Source organism: Mauremys mutica, chromosome 9 (assembly GCF_020497125.1).
Source record: "Mauremys mutica isolate MM-2020 ecotype Southern chromosome 9, ASM2049712v1, whole genome shotgun sequence".
NCBI lineage: Eukaryota > Metazoa > Chordata > Testudines > Geoemydidae > Mauremys > Mauremys mutica.
In genome coordinates this window covers 32,056,311-32,074,460 of record NC_059080.1, presented here as the reverse complement: position 1 = coordinate 32,074,460, position 18,150 = coordinate 32,056,311, and positions in this window count along the sequence as shown.

Sequence of the window (18,150 nt, the reverse complement as noted above, 5' to 3'; positions counted from 1 at the left end):
GACCACTTGCCTGGGCTATGAGAGACCCAGGTTCAATTACCCTCTTTCTGCCATAGGGGGAGAAAGGATTTGAAGAAGATTTACCCTTCTGAGTGCTTTAAAGCCTGAGCTTTGGGATATTCTGATCTGGGGCTCCCTTAATTGCTCCTGTTGAAGTTGTTTCATTTGGATCCTCCATTAAACACACCTTAGCTTTCACATAGAAACTTGAATATCAGACATGGTCTGGATAAGAGAAGTAACAAGAACTCCTGAAAAGGGAATGATTATGTCATCGCCTTGTGTCTGCTAGATTCCCACAGGCCTTTTCTCAGCCAATATAGCACCTTTAAAGCTTTCCAATATTTTGTTTAGCAGAAGACACTGGACCAGTTCAATGAAATAAAAGAAAAATGTCCCAGTCTACCACAGTACCGTAATTCTTAACTACATCTAAAGATAACTAATGCTGCTGAAGGCAAGGAATAACCTACTGTAGAACAGAGATTAGCTTAGTTGGTTTGAAAAATGTTGTTGTCTTTAAATGCAGGAGCATTCAGGGACATGTAGGGAAAGTATTGGTTTTGCCTAGGTCTGCACCAAGTATTCCCCAGTGAGAGTGGTGGTTTCTAAACCTGATACACACAAAACTGACAAAGCTCCAATTGAATTGAGTGTGTATGTGCCCTAATACACATCCCAAACCCTAATCCTTTCATCAATCTTTATTTTAGAAAGAAGCTCCCTTTCTAAAATAAAGGAAATTTCATAAGTACTGAAAAGGCTAAATGAGAACATGTATTATCACACAATATATGGAATCTTTAATTAGTAACAGGGCTGGATTGTAACAGGACATCATGTGGGTGGGAACCAGCAAGAAGCCTCCCCTGGTGCGTGCCCCAATCAGAATTCTAGTCTGTGTGTTTTTGGGAGAAATTTCTTTCATGTTCCCCAAGGATGCATGTGACTCTGCCCGCTCCCCACAGAGCAGACCAGCATACAGAGGAACAAAAGCCATGCTCACTTTAGGTGGCAGAGAGCTTTCAGAGAAATTCTTCCTCCCTTTACTTCTTTGTATGACTCCCCTCCATCATTCGATAGGGGGATGTGTCTTAAGGGTACAATTCAGCCATTACAAGTGAAAGTGAAATGGGGTTAAGAAATTTTAGATTTAAAGTGATCTGGCATATTGAATTAATGTTGCTGTAATTTAACCATATAATGCTGAAAGTTAGTGACCTTGCATATTATGGTAAAAGTATCTAGATAGATTATTGGGTATAGGTTATAAGACATTAAGTATCTTTTGTTCAATGAGAAATACTATCACTATTGTAAGTGCCCTTCGGAAAATTCTTAGCTTGTTTAGCACTGTAGGGTTTGCAGTGAGTACACAGCTACTTTTAATGCTGCAGATAACACATCTACCAACCGAAGAATTCCACTTGAGATGAGAGGCTTTCTTTTCTAAACATTAATCTGAACAGGAGATGTAGCAACTTCCTACTGTTTGAGTTTCCTTTAGGGACACTAACCTGTATTTTGTAGGTAATAAAAATGCCACAGAAAGAGAGTAGACAAAATGCCATCCAATTCCTTAAAAACTTTTTAACATGTTTAATAAGGAGAGTTGGGTTTATCTGTTTTCTCAATTAGCAGCTGGTCCCATATAGGCAACCCTAGAAATTTCTTCACAATCACTTTTCAATTCAAGCTTCCCTGTGTCCTTCATTCTCTTAATTCATTCATGGTTTAGTCTCTCTCTCATTGAAATCAATGGGAATAGGTGCGAGCCTTCAGTCTTTTGTTTTCTCTACTTTATAATCTCTGGGGCTGATTCTCAGTTAGCCTATTCCTGCATTTGAGGTCTTCAGACATGGTGTGCTTAATGTTGCTTTAAGTCATTTTTGCAATCCTGCATATTCTGAGAGCAGGTAGAGGCCTGCCTCATAGCTGTTTTAAATCACACTTTGTTTCCCATTGCCCACTACGGAACCTGGGAAGCAGCAAACAAGCATACTGCAGTGCACCCTGGCTTGCTCCCAATAGGGCCATGACCTCTTATCTATGCTGGGGGCTGGGACCAGTGCCAACATAGAGCATAATCTGGTTCTATATGGGTCAAGGAGACTCCCTCTACTAGGCCCTGTTTATGTCTGCTTTAAGGCATCCTTATATTGACAGCATGGCAGGAAAATGACCTTAGCATGACCTTAGCATGATGGAGAATCAGGCCTTGTATAGTGGTGACAGTTACTGATCTGGTAGTGACAGGTATTGTGATGTGGACACCTATCTGCTAGACACTAGACTGAGGCCTATGTACAGGATAGGCCACCAAAAACACATTTTAACAAATTTCAGTTGCTACCACACCTAGCATAAATTGATCTGTTTCTTTAGACTTAAGACTCCATGACCACCTAGCAATCACCTAGCAATATTTCTTTTAAAATTTAATTATTTAACAGATTTTATTTCTTTTTCTTTTTATTTCGGTATAATTTTTTTTACCCCTAATTGCTTGATTTCATTTAACAATTGAATTTTATTTTTTTCCAGCTCCTGCTTTTACGCTCTGGAGAAGCCTGTCAATGGCTTTGGTGACAGATTTCCAGGGATCTCACCTAATACAGGAGAAGATTTCAGGTAAGAAATGAGTTTCTAAATAAACTTTAATTGTGTTCTGTGGGGGAAGAAGGGTGTATTAAATTGTGCACTGCTAACTCTCTGTGATGCTGTCATTTTAATATTGTCAATTATAAAGTGTTTAAGTGTTTTCATGATAGGATATGGCCTAAGATTTTCATACTCTATCTTCTGTGAGTACTCAAACTTCCATTCGATTTTGGGCATTCCAGGAAAGCAGGATGAGCCTTCTACTATTGTTGATGTGCATGTAATGGTCCTAGTGCTTATGAGCTTTGTGTGAAGGACGAACAAAAGGGATTTTCTTTTTTACCTGAAACCTCAGATAACAAGAAAATACATATTTAATGTTTCATGTACACATTTTCCCTTGCCCCTATTTTTATGCTAAGAATGTTGCGAGATATTGTGTTAGAGGTGTCATCGCAAAACTAAGCTATGAGCCGTAACAGTGTGAACAATATTCTAAGAATATTGTACGAGGAGTATCAAAGCTGATTGGGTTATTATTGCATATTAACTGAATTAGCCAAGAAAAATACTTTTTTTTTCCTTAGAAGATAATGCGTTTTTCAGAAGCAACTACTTACAGCTCCTATAACCATTTGTGTTAATTGTTCAGTGGTCAGGCAGCTAGCCCTGCAGCACAGTTGCTACACTAATTACTTATTTGTACAACAACAGACCTTAGAGAGAAAAGGGTCTGATTCTCCTCTCACTGGCATTGGTTTTAAACCAGCAGAATGCTATTGCTATCAATGGAATCACTGCTGATTTGCACCAGCATGAGAGGAGAATCAGTCCAAGGATTTATTCATATGAATGTTGTTCTCAGGATGCATCTTCCTATTTTGCACACAGTTTACGATGCATCCACTCACTATGAGAGAGAGAGAAAGGTGTTCAAAGCCAAGCAACTGACACAATAAAGAAAGGTACATTTTATGAAGAATATTTGTACAGGGCTTTAAGAAGCTGGGATAGGCACTTATATAAGTCTTTTCATTAAATAATCACCAAGGAAACCCAACTTTCACTAAAGCTTTCTGCAGAATCAATTTAATAAACTACCTTGCAAAAAAGCATTCTACTCTGGCTAAGAGGTAAAATTCCCTGCAGGAAGAGACTTGAAGATTGTCTAGGGTCATGCAGGAAAATCAAACAAATAGAAAATTAAATGCAAAATAATAATAAACATGTACATAGATACAGAACACCTTGAATCCAAGGTTCTCAAAGTGCTTTTCAAATATTAAGGGCCTGATTCTTATACCTTTATTCACCCTGAGGGCATGTTTTCACTAGCACTAGCATGTAGCAGCGCTTTAAGGTGGCTGTGTAGTTGCGGCATAGTGCTGGGAGAGAGCTCTTCCAGCGCTATAAGAAAACCACCTCCATGAGGGGAATAGCTACCAGGAGTGTGTCTACCAGCACTGGTGCACTGTCTACACTGGCACTTCACAGTGCTGAAACTTGCAGTGCTGAGGGGGGTGTTTTTTCACACTGCTGAGCGAGAAAGTTGCAGTGCTGTAAAGTGCCAGTGTAGACAAGTCCTGAGTAATACTTTATTCCATTAGCTGTCCCATTGATATCATTGGGACTATTCATGCACTGAAAATTAAGCACATTCTTAAGTGCTCTCCTTGCCTGGGCACTGAATAAGACATTGTGTAACATAAACGTATTAAAATCTGCCCTTAATGACTAAGTCTAAGATATCTGTAGAATATAATAATAATATAATCCCAGATTTGCAGCTAGGTGAACTGCAGTGCAAAGATTGTGACTTGCCCAAATTCACAAAGTGAGTCATTAACAAAGCTGGAAATGGCGTGCTGAAGACTAAGGTCCTGATTTTGTGGCATGCCTCACAGGGCATATTTCCTTTTACAGCACAGAAGGCAGAACCAAGGTGGTTAAAGATGCCCCCTTTGTACCTTCTGGATTCACAGTTGCACTATACAATAGTCAATACATTGATTAAGTTGCTCTATATGTTCTCTGTGTGTTCAATTTCTTGTTCACTCAAATTAGGGTGTATGTGGTTCATAGGCTTTGTGCTGATACTCTGCAACGGGGTGCATTTCACCTTGCAGTGATCATACTGCCATATTCCTTTTGATTGGTATTCTCTTCCCTTCACCATACTGCAAGGAATCAGCAGAACCAGCATATGAGACTGCTTGAAAATGAGTCATAATCATTGAGATGGGGAGAATATAAAGGAACAGAATGAATGAACGAAAGGAAAGAGAAGAACCAAAGCCAAAAGGATAGAGAAAGAAAACAAAGACTGAATGAGGAAAAAGTGGGGGAAGACAGAGGAAAGAGCAATAATGGGGGAGGAGGAGCCAGAGAAAGAGGACCAAGTGACTGGGCATAGGGAGATAGAGAGACAGAGGTTAAGGAGGAAGAAACATAAGATTATCTATCCATCATCTGTCTGTATAGGCTCTTATACAGGACACAAATAGCATGGAAGTGGGAAGGACTGAAAAAGAAATGAGCAATGATGGGACAGGGAAAAGAAAATAGTGTGTCCCAAAGTTTCTTTCCAAGCAAAATCCCATCTCTCACAAGGAGCAACGTATTTGTATCTCTAAGTCATTTTATCTCATCTTGCAGGTGTTAATTTGATTTTTTTTTCTTTCTATCTGAAGCAAGCCCCTCTGCCTCTTTTGTCCTTTTTCTGCTGCGTATAATGTAACGCGGGCATAGCAAAGCTTTCTGAAATCTAAATTCATTGCTCATTTGTGACAATCTTCCATTAATATAGGATTATTTACATAAGGCAAAAAAGGGTTTTGTAAAACAATCTTTGAACAGCGACATGGTGTATTTTGAATGCATACGATTTTAGCAATGCATGACTGTACATTCTATATGAACAAGACCTTTCATCCTATGAAGATTTTCTGCTTGCCTGGCAAAGCTTGGAGTAAAGCTGAAATCAAAGCAGCCTTACTTAGTGAAGCAATTTCATTCTACCTGAAACACTGGGGCTTAAATTATAAGCTTCAGGATGACTCAGGAGAAGTAATGCATGCATATAAACTACATAATTTTCTTAGTGTATTTTCACAATCAATATAACTGTGTGTTTAAAGTAGGGACCTTGGGTCAATCTTCTAAGCAGTGAATGAATAACATAATTTTTTATCAGAGAAAAGCTGCACTATGCAAATAATATCTGACATGAATATTTAATAGCTGTACAGTAGGAAGTAATTGCCAACTAGTGGGGCACGCTAAAATGAGAGAGGAAAAAAATACTGAAATAACAAATCCTATCAGACTTTTGCTTAGAACATTTTCCTAACACTGGGCAGTATGCTAGCAGTTGGTAGCCTATGTGAAATTAGTTCAGCAATCTCAGTCCAGGTCCCATATAGCAAATTATCCTATTAAATGGCTAGATGATTTTTAGGATTATCTAATCTATCTATTGTTAAGTATGTGCACAGCAAGCCCATGTTACCACATATTCCCTTTACTGTATTATCATCTTTGCTCCCCAGTTAGCTCCATTTCTTAGCTATACTCACTTGTTGTATCTTGTCCTCACGAGATCGTAAACTTGTCAGGTGAAGGACTATCTGTAAGGGTTCATACAGTGCATTGAGCAATGGGGCCCTAATTCCATTTGGTACTTCTAGGTAATACAAGTGATAAATAGTAAATTATTATGATTATAATAGCAAATGGAAGATCCCAGCATGTTGAGGATTAATTAGTGTGCTTTGCTGTCAGTCTTTCACCATTCCTAAGGCAATGTGGGGAGGGTGTTACAGAAATGGTGATATATCCAAATGCTTTATTCCTTTTTTCCAGGTAAGCTCCTCAGGGCTGAAGGGGGACAATAAGCATTATCTCAACCCTAATCCAACCACTCCTTCCAAGAGCTCTGTCCCATAGCCACTCCTCTCTTTTGTGGACTTCAGTCTACATGGAATGGCCTTTGCAAAATTAGGAATTTGAAAAAAAATTGGAAAGCATCCTTACTCTTTCACAGTTTCTTCACATGATAAGACCAGCTCCGATCCTTGGCTGAGCAACTCATTGGGGGTAAGGTGGAGGTGTCATGCCTCCTATGAAGTCTGCAATAGATCTGGGTAGGAAACAGTTTTCTCTTCCTGTGAGAATTTTTGAAATTTCTAAAATTTTCCTGTTCAGAAACAGGACAAAAAATTGAAAGTATTTGAAAATTTTCACAAGTGAAATGGGGATGGGGTGAATTGAAATGTATAATTTGATCCTTTTGAAACATTTGATTTTCAATCTTTTATTTCATTTCATTTTACTTTTATGATAAATAAACTTACATTTCTAAAGGAAAAGTCAATTTAACCTTTTTTCTTGTTTTTTTGGTTTAAAAATTGTTGAAATGGGGCATTTTGACAATTTCAAAAGTCTTTTCCAAAAAAAGGTTTGAAATGGGGAATTTGCTGAAACCGACTTCTTCCCACGCATCTCAGTTCTGATGAATCAGGATTTTCTGAGGGAAAAAAAAACACATTTTGTTAAAGAATTCCTGACCCGCTCCTCTCTGCAGAGAGAGGCAATGCTGCAAAGGTGTTACACAGGGCCCCAGCCATTACATGGTCTTCCTACATTGGAGCGATAGTACTGTGGCCAAGTCTACGCTGACATTTGAGCCACTTTGCACCACCACTGTGTCCTAAAGCACCCTCAGTGCAGAGGAGCATCAGGACCACAAATTGTGCATGAGGGCAGGAAAAGGGAATGCCAATGATGGCTTTTATAGCAAGCTTCAATATTTCAGGTTGTGATTAGAAAGCCCTGGCTTTCTTTTACTTCATGCCCAATTTTCAGTGAAATAAGCTTGTGTTAATTAGAGGTCAATGGATGCTGAAATTCATTCCATCTTTGTTACACCACTACCACCCATGGGAGCCAAGCATTCTAGGTTCTATAATGAGGATAATTACAGTGGCCTATAGTTTATCTTAAGGCAAAAGCCTTAAATCAGACGGAGCGTGTTAGCAGTAGCCTGGTAATTGAGGTGAAGATTATAGACTGCCAACTGGTATGTACAACTTCAAACCTTCCTGTAAAAGTTCACTTGGTGGCAAGGTATATGGCTCATATTCGGTGGGGGCAGGGAAAGTGTAGATTCCTTCACTGAAGGCAGCAAGACTTCCTGACGTGGTGGATCTGCAGGGGTAGGGTTCACACCTCTACACATAATTTCCTGCCAGTGTATCTCAAACTTTCTCTGGAGGGTAAAATCCATGAGAGGATAATGCAGCCATTTCCCTCCACACCTCCTCACATTACAGAGGCCACTGAAGATTTATCAGATAGTAACAACTTCTGATCATTGCTGAGCTGAGCTGGATACTAATGGATGAAATCTTCTCTGTGCCATGATCAGCTCCTTGAACGACCTAATTTCCCTAAATGTAAAACTCAATAGTAAATTAAATTAACCCACAAATGATTAAATGTGGGGGGTTTTAGGGTACAGTCCACAATCCCTATCTTTCCTTTTTCCTTCTTGGAATATCTCTTTTGTTCATGCTTCAACTCACACAGATCTCAGGATAGAAAAATACCCTGTTCAAAGTATGATCAAGAGGCAGTCTGAACTCAGTTACTATGTTCCTCTGTTAACTAACTAACATGATAGAATCTGGGCTTTGAATTTCCCTGATGCTGTGTGGTGGAATTGTGTATGTGTAAGAATTAAGCAAATTCTTCCCACTGCCAGAAGCATAGGAGAAAGAGCAGTAACCTGAAGAATTTGGAGGAAGCTTCATTTTGGGTGTTTTAATCAGAATTTGAGTCTCCAGCAAACAGTTCACTGAAGTTTTTGGTTTTTTTTAGATTGTTTAGCACCTTTGGGGGGGTGAGATTTCTGTAGATGAGGAAGAAAATGGGCACCACATAGACAAGCATCATCTGTAATGTACCCTGTCACAGCATGAACTCTTTGGCACAACATATGGCAACAGAATTACCTTTGTACTACCCAACTGTGGGATATAATTTATCCAGTCCAAGGGACTGTGGTGACAGGTAATAGATTTGATGATGCACATGTTCAGCATTCTAAAAACGCAGGGTTGGCTGCTCACAAACTCAGATCTCCATAGTACTGCTGTGCGGTTTGAGCATTCCTTGGCAAATCCTCATCTTTTCCCTATGATGTCACTTACATAATGACACCCTGTGGTAGTAATAAATGGGGTGTGGTGATGCCGCTATTGAAAGACAGCTAAAGGAGATTGTAAAAAGTTCCAGTCTGTGTCTACAGTCAGCTCAAGAATGAATCAGTTCTGGTCTTGAGCATTGAGGATCCAGAAAGTACTTAGAGATTGACTCCACGCCAGTACCCTAGACCTATTGGAATGTTGTTCTAAATGCAAGAGATTAAAACTAAAGCAGCATTGCAATATTTACACTAGGGAAAGTAATTTCTTTTTTACTGAAGAGTGAAATATCATCATCATGGTTAAAGATGGACAAATATACCTGGATTTTGCATTTTTAAGACTCTTTCATTTAAAGTCAGTTTACTTGGCTTTTTTTTTGTCCACTTTTAGAGTTTTACATATTCAGGTCAAATTGGCCTTAAATACATTTATTGACATCAAATAAAGAGAGGACACCTTTCTGTCTCTTGTTGCAGATGCATTTAAAGGAAACTAAATTCTGATATGCAGTCTCTGTAGAAAAACAACACATGATATTGATAAATGCCCCTTGGGCTTTGTGGGTAATAGCTTTAGAACTTTTCAGTGGAAAAGTTTAACGCTATATATTAGATTTCATCTAGCACAAATTAGTAATAATGGATCATTTATCCATTTGAAAATGGTGGGAAAAAGTACATCTGCTTTTTCCCTTCCAAACAGTGGCCTTCTGTATGAGCTTGAATTATTTAAATACAAATGATTGCATATGGTCTTTTTAGCTACGTGAAAATGACACTTAAAGGTACATAGTAAAATTTCAGCTGAATCCATTGTTATAAAATGATTTTCAGCATTATTTTTTTTTCCTAGTCAATTTTGGGTGTTAGCTAAATTTTTGTTGGTGAGGTGAGAAGAAAATAAATGAGTATGATACACAGATTCTAAACATTAATTTATTCTGCTAGCTAGGGGTGTGTGTATGTGTGTATATATTTTATAAGACCCATATGGATGTACATGATATATATTCAAAATTTATAAACATAAAAGGGCACTGAAGAGATATGATGCTGGCCCGTTACTAGATTCTCCTAGTCTTAAAGAAAAAGCGAGCTAAATAGACATCAGATATAGTTCTTGATTTTTATCCAAGTTATACAATAACTATGATGCATTAGGTGTGTGTGTATGTGTTAATTCATTATTTGAAATGAGTAGATCAGTAGTGTTCTTAGGAAGTCCTAACCTTGTGACTGAATACACATATGCATAAGTAGTTAACCAACCAACCAATAGTAGATTCCTCATGTTATTAAGCTACTAGCCTTTTCCTGGATATGCTTCATTGTTTTAAGCCTCTCTCACCCAGAGCCGTAACAAGGAATTTTTGCGCCCGAGGCAAGGGCCGGCTCTGGGCTCTTTGGTGGCAATTCGGTGGCAGGTCCCTGAGTCCCTGTCAGAGAGAAGGATCCACCGTCAAATTACCGTCGAAGAATGAATGAAGTTGCGGTGGCAATTCGGTGGCAGGTCCTTCCCTCTGAGAGGAACTCAGGGACCCGCTGCTGAATTGCCGCCGAAGAATTGGCGGTGGTAGAGCTGCCGCCGAAGCGCTGCCGATCGCGGTAGAACTGTGCCCCTCCGCATTGCACACCTGAGGCAAGTGCCTCGCTCACCTCGCCCTTGTTACGGCACTGCTCTCACCTTTTAAATTATGGAAATATTTCAAGACAAAAATGGTGACTTAATGACACTCCAAGATGATTCCTAGAAAATATAATATCACCCAGTAAGGTGGAAAACACAGAATTCAAAGAAAGGATACTAAACGTTAAAATAACTATGTATCTTTATTTCTAATTAACTTGGAAATGCAACATTTTGTATGCATGGTGTCCAGGACATAATTCTTCCTAAACATTCTTCCTAAAAGAGCAAAAATTAATATATTCTTCTACTTAGAAAGTAAAATGGTGATCATTCGTCTGCTTTCCTGGCCATGTTCTCTCTGATTTCTTTAAGAGACAAGCTAATGGTCCAATCTTGCGAAATGCAGAATAGCTCTTGGAATGGCTGGTTGAAACATTGTCCCACCAGGCAATACAGTTTTATTAATTTTTTCCACTGGAAAAGATCAATTTCAGCAGAATGTTCCATAGGAAAAATCTAAATAAAGCATTTCATTTTGGGTTGAGACAGAGATCATGGTACATCATGGAAGATGTAGTCCAGTTGGAGAGCAGAGCCCATAAGAGAGAATGGAGCCATGAGGGACCAGGAGCTACAACTTCCATGAGACACTGCAGTGGCTTATGCCAATACAAAGATTAATATCATTTTGAGCTGAAGTGAAATGTCTTATTTCAGGAATGTTTAAATGGTCCATTTCAATGGGAAGCATCAAAATATTAAAGGTTTTGACAGTTCCAAATCTAATTTTTTTTGAGAATTTTCTTTCCATTGAATTTTTGTCCCAATTTGGGATGAAAACTAATGTCATACTATCAAAAGTTGCAGTGGGATGGAAATTCCATTTTTTATTTAGCTCGAGTACTGAACTACCTCATCCCCTTTCACTTCAGTAACTATTGAGTGTATTTGGCCTCGCTCCTGATCAGACCTTGTGTTACAACTTCAGAGGTAGATATTCAAATATAAAGATTTTATTGCTGAGAGAAAGCCTAATATTGTTTTCAGTTATGCTGGTTGTGCTGTGATCAATTCCATTAACTGCAGTGGAGTTACTCCTGATACACACTGGTATAAGTGAGAGCACATTCGGGCCCAAAATCTTCACTAAGGGGGAAATTCAAAAGTGGTTTTAGGTACTAAGGCATTATGTTGTGCAAGCAGGACTTCAGATGGGCTAGCAGCCCAGGAAAGTCTTCGTATCTCCAGCTTACTGCAGCAGGGGATCAGAGGTGCCACACAGGGGGGAAGAGGCATGGAGGGGGGCCTCATCCCCCCCACCTCCAGATTTGCTGCTTGGCTTGGACTGAGCATGCTCAGTGACATTTTCTGAAGCCGCTATCCTTGCTCTGCCCCTCTACTATCAGCAGGTATGGGTCATCTCTGGTGGGTATCCATGCCAACCTCAAACTAACCAAAGCACTGAGGCCTTAGGGTTGCAGGGAAGTCACAGGGTCTACAGTTATGTGAATCCAGTGGTAACAAATCCCTGTGTATGGATGTGGAGGGGCAATGAACATAGGGAGTCTGTAGGCTGAAGCAGTAGCCAAGGAAAGATTATATTGCAACCCTAATGCTTGAATTTCATCTACCCTAATCACCAAGTGAAACATCCAAAACCCAGTTATTCTGGCTGAGGATAGCAGGGGAAAATGCTCCTGGGTGCTGGCCCTGATCCAGCAAAGCATTTGTTCCCAGTTTAGCAACGCACTTAAGCATGTGCTTAAAAAAGCACATTTAAGCTTCATTGACTTCAATGGGACTTCAACACATGTACTTCAGTGTTTTCTTAAATAGGGATGCTTTCCTGAATCAGAGTCTTAAGCATGTAGTTATCGTTGAACATGTGAGTAGTCCCATTGAAGCTAATGGGTGAGTAGACAACAGGATTATTTATGATCTTAGTCTTAAGTATGTTCTTAAGTGCTTTCCTGCATCAGCAGCTTGACGGATTGAGCCCTAAATTAATACAGTTCAAGCATGCAAGGTGGTAATTAGCAAGGATGGTAGGGATGGGAGAAAGAACAGGATGAGCTGATAGGAGTTAAAACCTGAAAGTAATGTTAGCAATTTTGTGAACACAGTGTCTCAGCATCCTGCAGGCTGTGTGCAATTCTGGATAGGCAGCAACAGGGGGGGTCGCGTGTTGCTGACACTACCTTAAATTAATGCCACTGTTACTGCAGGTTCTGTCACTGGGGCATGAGGAAGATGTTTCTTGATAAAACACCTAGAGGAATCTCAGTAGTTTTCTGCATATTGGATTTTTAACAGAAAGAAAATAAACTTTAACCTTGAATTTCAAGTTAGCAGAGATTTTGATAATGTGTTTTTTGACTTTTTTTCACCTTTTGTCATGAAGAACAGCCTGAAAGGACAGGTAGGATTAGTCTAGGGGCACAACAATTTACCACATTCTAAATTTCCATAAGAGACAACAAAATGCTGTCTGAGAATCAATACTGCTCTGGCTTGAACTAGCATTTGCATAAAAAATCATGTTTGTCATGGAAATGGGATGACTCTTTTTTTCTTTACTTAAATCAATCTGTTCCTTAAGCAGAGAAGCTTTTTGCTTCCTGAGTGAGGTGAATATATTTCTGATATATTGCAGATATTTTCCCTTTCTGTAGCAATAATCATATGTTACACATACAATACACCTTTCATCTGGGGATAGAAAAGTGCTTTGCAAACTGGATTTTTGTTTTTCCTTTTTTACAGGAATTATCATTATGGGCTAGACACTCAGCTGGTGTAAATTAATGTAGAGCTCCATTGACTGAGGACCTGTGGCTCTTGTCTCTTAGAAAAAAGAATGCACATTTAGAGACAATCACTCTTCACAGCCTAATAAACTAGGAATCTCATTTGGAGTTATCTCACCCCTACCAGCGGAACTGCTTAGAAGATGATATTTCAGCCCAGTCAGTGGAGTAGTGACGCTGTCCATGGTGCTGACCCAAACCATTTTTGCCATCTATTTCATTATATGCAGTGTAGTTGTAGCTGTGTTGGTCCCAGGATATTAGAGAGACAAGGTGAGTGAGTCAATATCTTTTATTGGACCAACTTCTGTTGGTGAGAGAGACAAAGTGTGGCTCAAAATCGTGTCTCTCTTACCAACAGAGATTACCTACGTTGTCTGTCTATTTCATTACCGATTCAGGGTTTCACCCGTTAAAGCCTGGGTAAAGTCTGGAGCCATCACCTTATTGTGGACCAAAGTTATGGCAGATAATTTCATATTATATCTCCTCTTCTTTATGCACTGTGCTTTCTCAGAGGTTATACGGGACTTCAATGTGCCAACGAATGGATGACAGCCATGAGTAAACCCATAAAGCCTACAAGTAAGTCCAGACCCAGGGTTTTTACTTGATTTGTGATGGAGAAGTCTGAGGTACCAGATTCAAAGGCACATGTAGTCCAACTTGAAGGAGCTATTAGTGGCAGCGCCCAAATATTAATCACCATGTGTTGTGTACCAAAGAGACTAAGTGGGACTGAGATTGAGCTGGTGTCATAAAATAAAATAGTGAATTTCAGTTCCCCCTCAGAGAAATCCACCCAAAGAAGAAAACTATTCACACTCTAATCCAGCCTATCACATTCCTGGCACCTGTAAAACACATAGCACAGTTCATTAGGGAATATTTGGGACAGTGAATTAACAAATATAAACTCATTGCATTTGAATCTGCCCTACCTCTCATTGTCTCAATATGTGGCTTATTGTTTTTAAATGAACAATAAAGTCATGGTTGTACGTACTTAACATAAGAACATAAGAACATAAGAAAGGCCGTACCGGGTCAGACCAAAGGTCCATCTAGCCCAGTATCTGTCTAAGAACATAAGAACATAAGAACATAAGAAAGGCCGTACCGGGTCAGACCAAAGGTCCATCTAGCCCAGTATCTGTCTACCGACAGTGGCCAATGCCAGGTGCCCCTGAGGGAGTGAACCTAACAGGCAATGATCAAGTGATCTCTCTCCTGCCATCCATCTCCATCCTCTGACGAACAGAGGCTAGGGACACCATTCTTACCCATCCTGGCTAATAGCCATTTATGGACTTAGCCACCATGAATTTATCCAGTCCCCTTTTAAACATTGTTATAGTCCTAGCCTTCACAACCTCCTCAGGTAAGGAGTTCCACAAGTTGACTTGCGCTGCGTGAAGAAGAACTTCCTTTTATTTGTTTTAAACCTGCTGCCTATTAATTTCATTTGGTGACCCCTAGTTCTTGTATTATGGGAATAAGTAAATATCTTTTCCTTATCCACTTTCTCAACATCACTCATGATTTTATATACCTCTATCATGTCCCCCCTTAGTCTCCTCTTTTCCAAACTGAAGAGTCCTAGCCTCTTTAATCTTTCCTCATATGGGACCCTCTCTAAACCCCTAATCATTTTAGTTGCTCTTTTCTGAACCTTTTCTAGTGCTAGAATATCTTTTTTGAGGTGAGGAGACCACATCTGTACACAGTATTCGAGATGTGGGCGTACCATGGATTTATATAAGGGCAATAATATATTCTCAGTCTTATTCTCTATCCCCTTTTTAATGATTCCTAACATCCTGTTTGCTTTTTTGACCGCCTCTGCACACTGCGTGGACATCTTCAGAGAACTATCCACGATAACTCCAAGATCTTTTTCCTGACTCGTTGTAGCTAAATTAGCCCCCATCATGTTGTATGTATAGTTGGGGTTATTTTTTCCAATGTGCATTACTTTACATTTATCCACATTAAATTTCATTTGCCATTTTGTTGCCCAATCACTTAGTTTTGTGAGATCTTTTTGAAGTTCTTCACAATCTGCTTTGGTCTTAACTATCTTGAGTAGTTTAGTGTCATCTGCAAACTTTGCCACCTCACTGTTTACCCCTTTCTCCAGATCATTTATGAATAAATTGAATAGGATTGGTCCTAGGACTGACCCTTGGGGAACACCACTAGTTACCCTTCTCCATTCTGAGAATTTACCATTAATTCCTACCCTTTGTTCCCTGTCCTTTAACCAGTTCTCAATCCATGAAAGGACCTTTCCTTTTATCCCATGACAGCTTAATTTACGTAAGAGCCTTTGGTGAGGGACCTTGTCAAAGGCTTTCTGGAAATCTAAGTACACTATGTCCACCGGATCCCCCTTGTCCACATGTTTGTTGACCCCTTCAAAGAACTCTAATAGATTAGTAAGACACGATTTCCCTTTACAGAAACCATGTTGACTATTGCTCAAGAGTTTATGTTTTTCTATGTGTCTGACAATTTTATTCTTTACTATTGTTTCAACTAATTTGCCCGGTACCGACGTTAGACTTACCGGTCTGTAATTGCCAGGATCACCCCTAGAGCCCTTTTTAAATATTGGCGTTACATTAGCTAACTTCCAGTCATTGGGTACCGAAGCCGATTTAAAGGACAGGTTACAAACCTTGGTTAATAGTTCCGCAACTTCACATTTGAGTTCTTTCAGAACTCTTGGGTGAATGCCATCTGGTCCCGGTGACTTGTTAATGTTGAGTTTATCAATTAATTCCAAAACCTCCTCTAGTGACACTTCAATCTGTGACAGTTCCTCAGATTTGTCACCTACAAAAGCCAGCTCAGGTCTGGGAATCTCCCTAACATCCTCAGCCGTGAAGACTGAAGCAAAGAATCCATTTAGTTTCTCCGCAATGACTTTATCATCTTTAAGCGCTCCTTTTGTATTTTCATCGTCAAGGGGCCCCACTGGTTGTTTAGCAGGCTTCCTGCTTCTGATGTACTTAAAAAACATTTTGTTATTACCTTTGGAGTTTATGGCTAGCCGTTCTTCAAACTCCTCTTTGGCTTTTCTTATTACACTCTTGCACTTAAGTTGGCAGTGTTTGTGCTCCTTTCTATTTGCCTCACTGGGATTTGACTTCCACTTTTTAAAGGAAGTCTTTTTATCTCTCACTGCTTCTTTTACATGGTTGTTAAGCCACGGTGGCTCTTTTTTAGTTCTTTTACTGTTTTTCTTAATTTGGGGTATACATTGAAGTTGGGCCTCTATTATGGTGTCTTTAAAAAGGGCCCACGCAACTTGCAGGGATTTCACTTTAGTCACTGTACCTTTTAACTTTTGTCTAACTAACCCCCTCATTTTTGTATAGTTCCCCCTTTTGAAATTAAAGGCCACAGTGTTGGGCAGTTGAGATGTTCTTCCCACCACAGGGATGTTGAATGCTATTGTATTATGGTCACTATTTCCAAGCGGTCCTGCTATAGTTACCTCTTGGACCAGCTCCTGCGCTCCACTCAGGATTAAATCTAGAGTCGCCTCTCCCCTTGTGGGTTCCCGTACCAGCTGCTCCATGAAGCAGTCATTTAAAGTATCGAGAAATTTTATCTCTGCATTTCGTCCTGAAGTGAAATGTTCCCAGTCAATATGGGGATAATTGAAATCCCCCACTATTATTGGGTTCTTAATTTTGATAGCCTCTCTAATTTCCCTTAGCATTTCATCATCACTATTACTGTCCTGGTCAGGTGGTCGATAATAGATCCCTACTGTTATATTTTTACTAGAGCATGAAATTTCTATCCAGAGAGACTCTATGGAACCTGTGGATTCGCTTAAGATTTTTACTTCATTTGAATCTACACTTTCTTTAACATATAGTGCCACTCCTCCCCCTGCATGGCCTGTTCTGTCCTTCCGATATATTTTGTACCCCGGAATGATTGTGTCCCATTGATTGGTCTCAGTCCACCAGGTTTCTGTGATGCCTATTATATCTATATCCTCCTTTATCACAAGGCACTCTAGTTCACCCATCTTATTATTTAGACTTCTGGCATTTGTGTACAAGCACTTTAAAAACTTGTCCCTGTTTATTAGCCTGCCTTTTTCTGATGTGCCAGATTCTTTTTTATGTGACTGTTTGTCATCTGATCCGGCCCTTACATTATACTTCTCATTCCTCTGCTCCTGACTATAACCTGGAGATTCTCTATCATCAGACTCTCCCCTAAGAGAAGTCTGTGTCTGATCCACACGCACCTCTGCAGCAGTCGGCTTTCCCCCATCTCCTAGTTTAAAAACTGCTCTACAACCTTTTTAATGTTTAGTGCCAGCAGTCTGGTTCCACTTTGGTTTAGGTGGAGCCCATCTCTCCTGTATAGGCTCCTCCCATCCCAGAAGTTTCCCCAGTTCCTAATGAATGTGAACCCCTCCTCTCTACACCATCGTCTCATCCACGCATTGAGACTCTGAAGCTCTGCCTGCCTACCTGGCCCTGCGCGTGGAACTGGGAGCATTTCTGAAAATGCCACCATAGAGGTCCTGGATTTCAGTCTCTTCCCTAGCAGCCTAAATTTGGCTTCCAGGACATCTCTCCTACCCTTCCCTATGTCATTGGTACCTACATGTACCACGACCACCGGCTCCTCCCCAGCACTACACATAAGTCTATCTAGATGCCTCGAGAGATCCGCAACCCTCGCACCAGGCAGGCAAGTCACCATACGGTTCTCCCGGTCATCACAGACCCAGCTATCTACATTTCTAATAATCGAATCTCCCATTACTAACACCTGCCTTTTCCTAGAAACTGGAGTTCCCTCCCCCGGAGAGGTAACCTCAGTGCGAGAGGCAACCCCAGCACCATCTGGAAGGAGGGTCCCAACTACGGGAA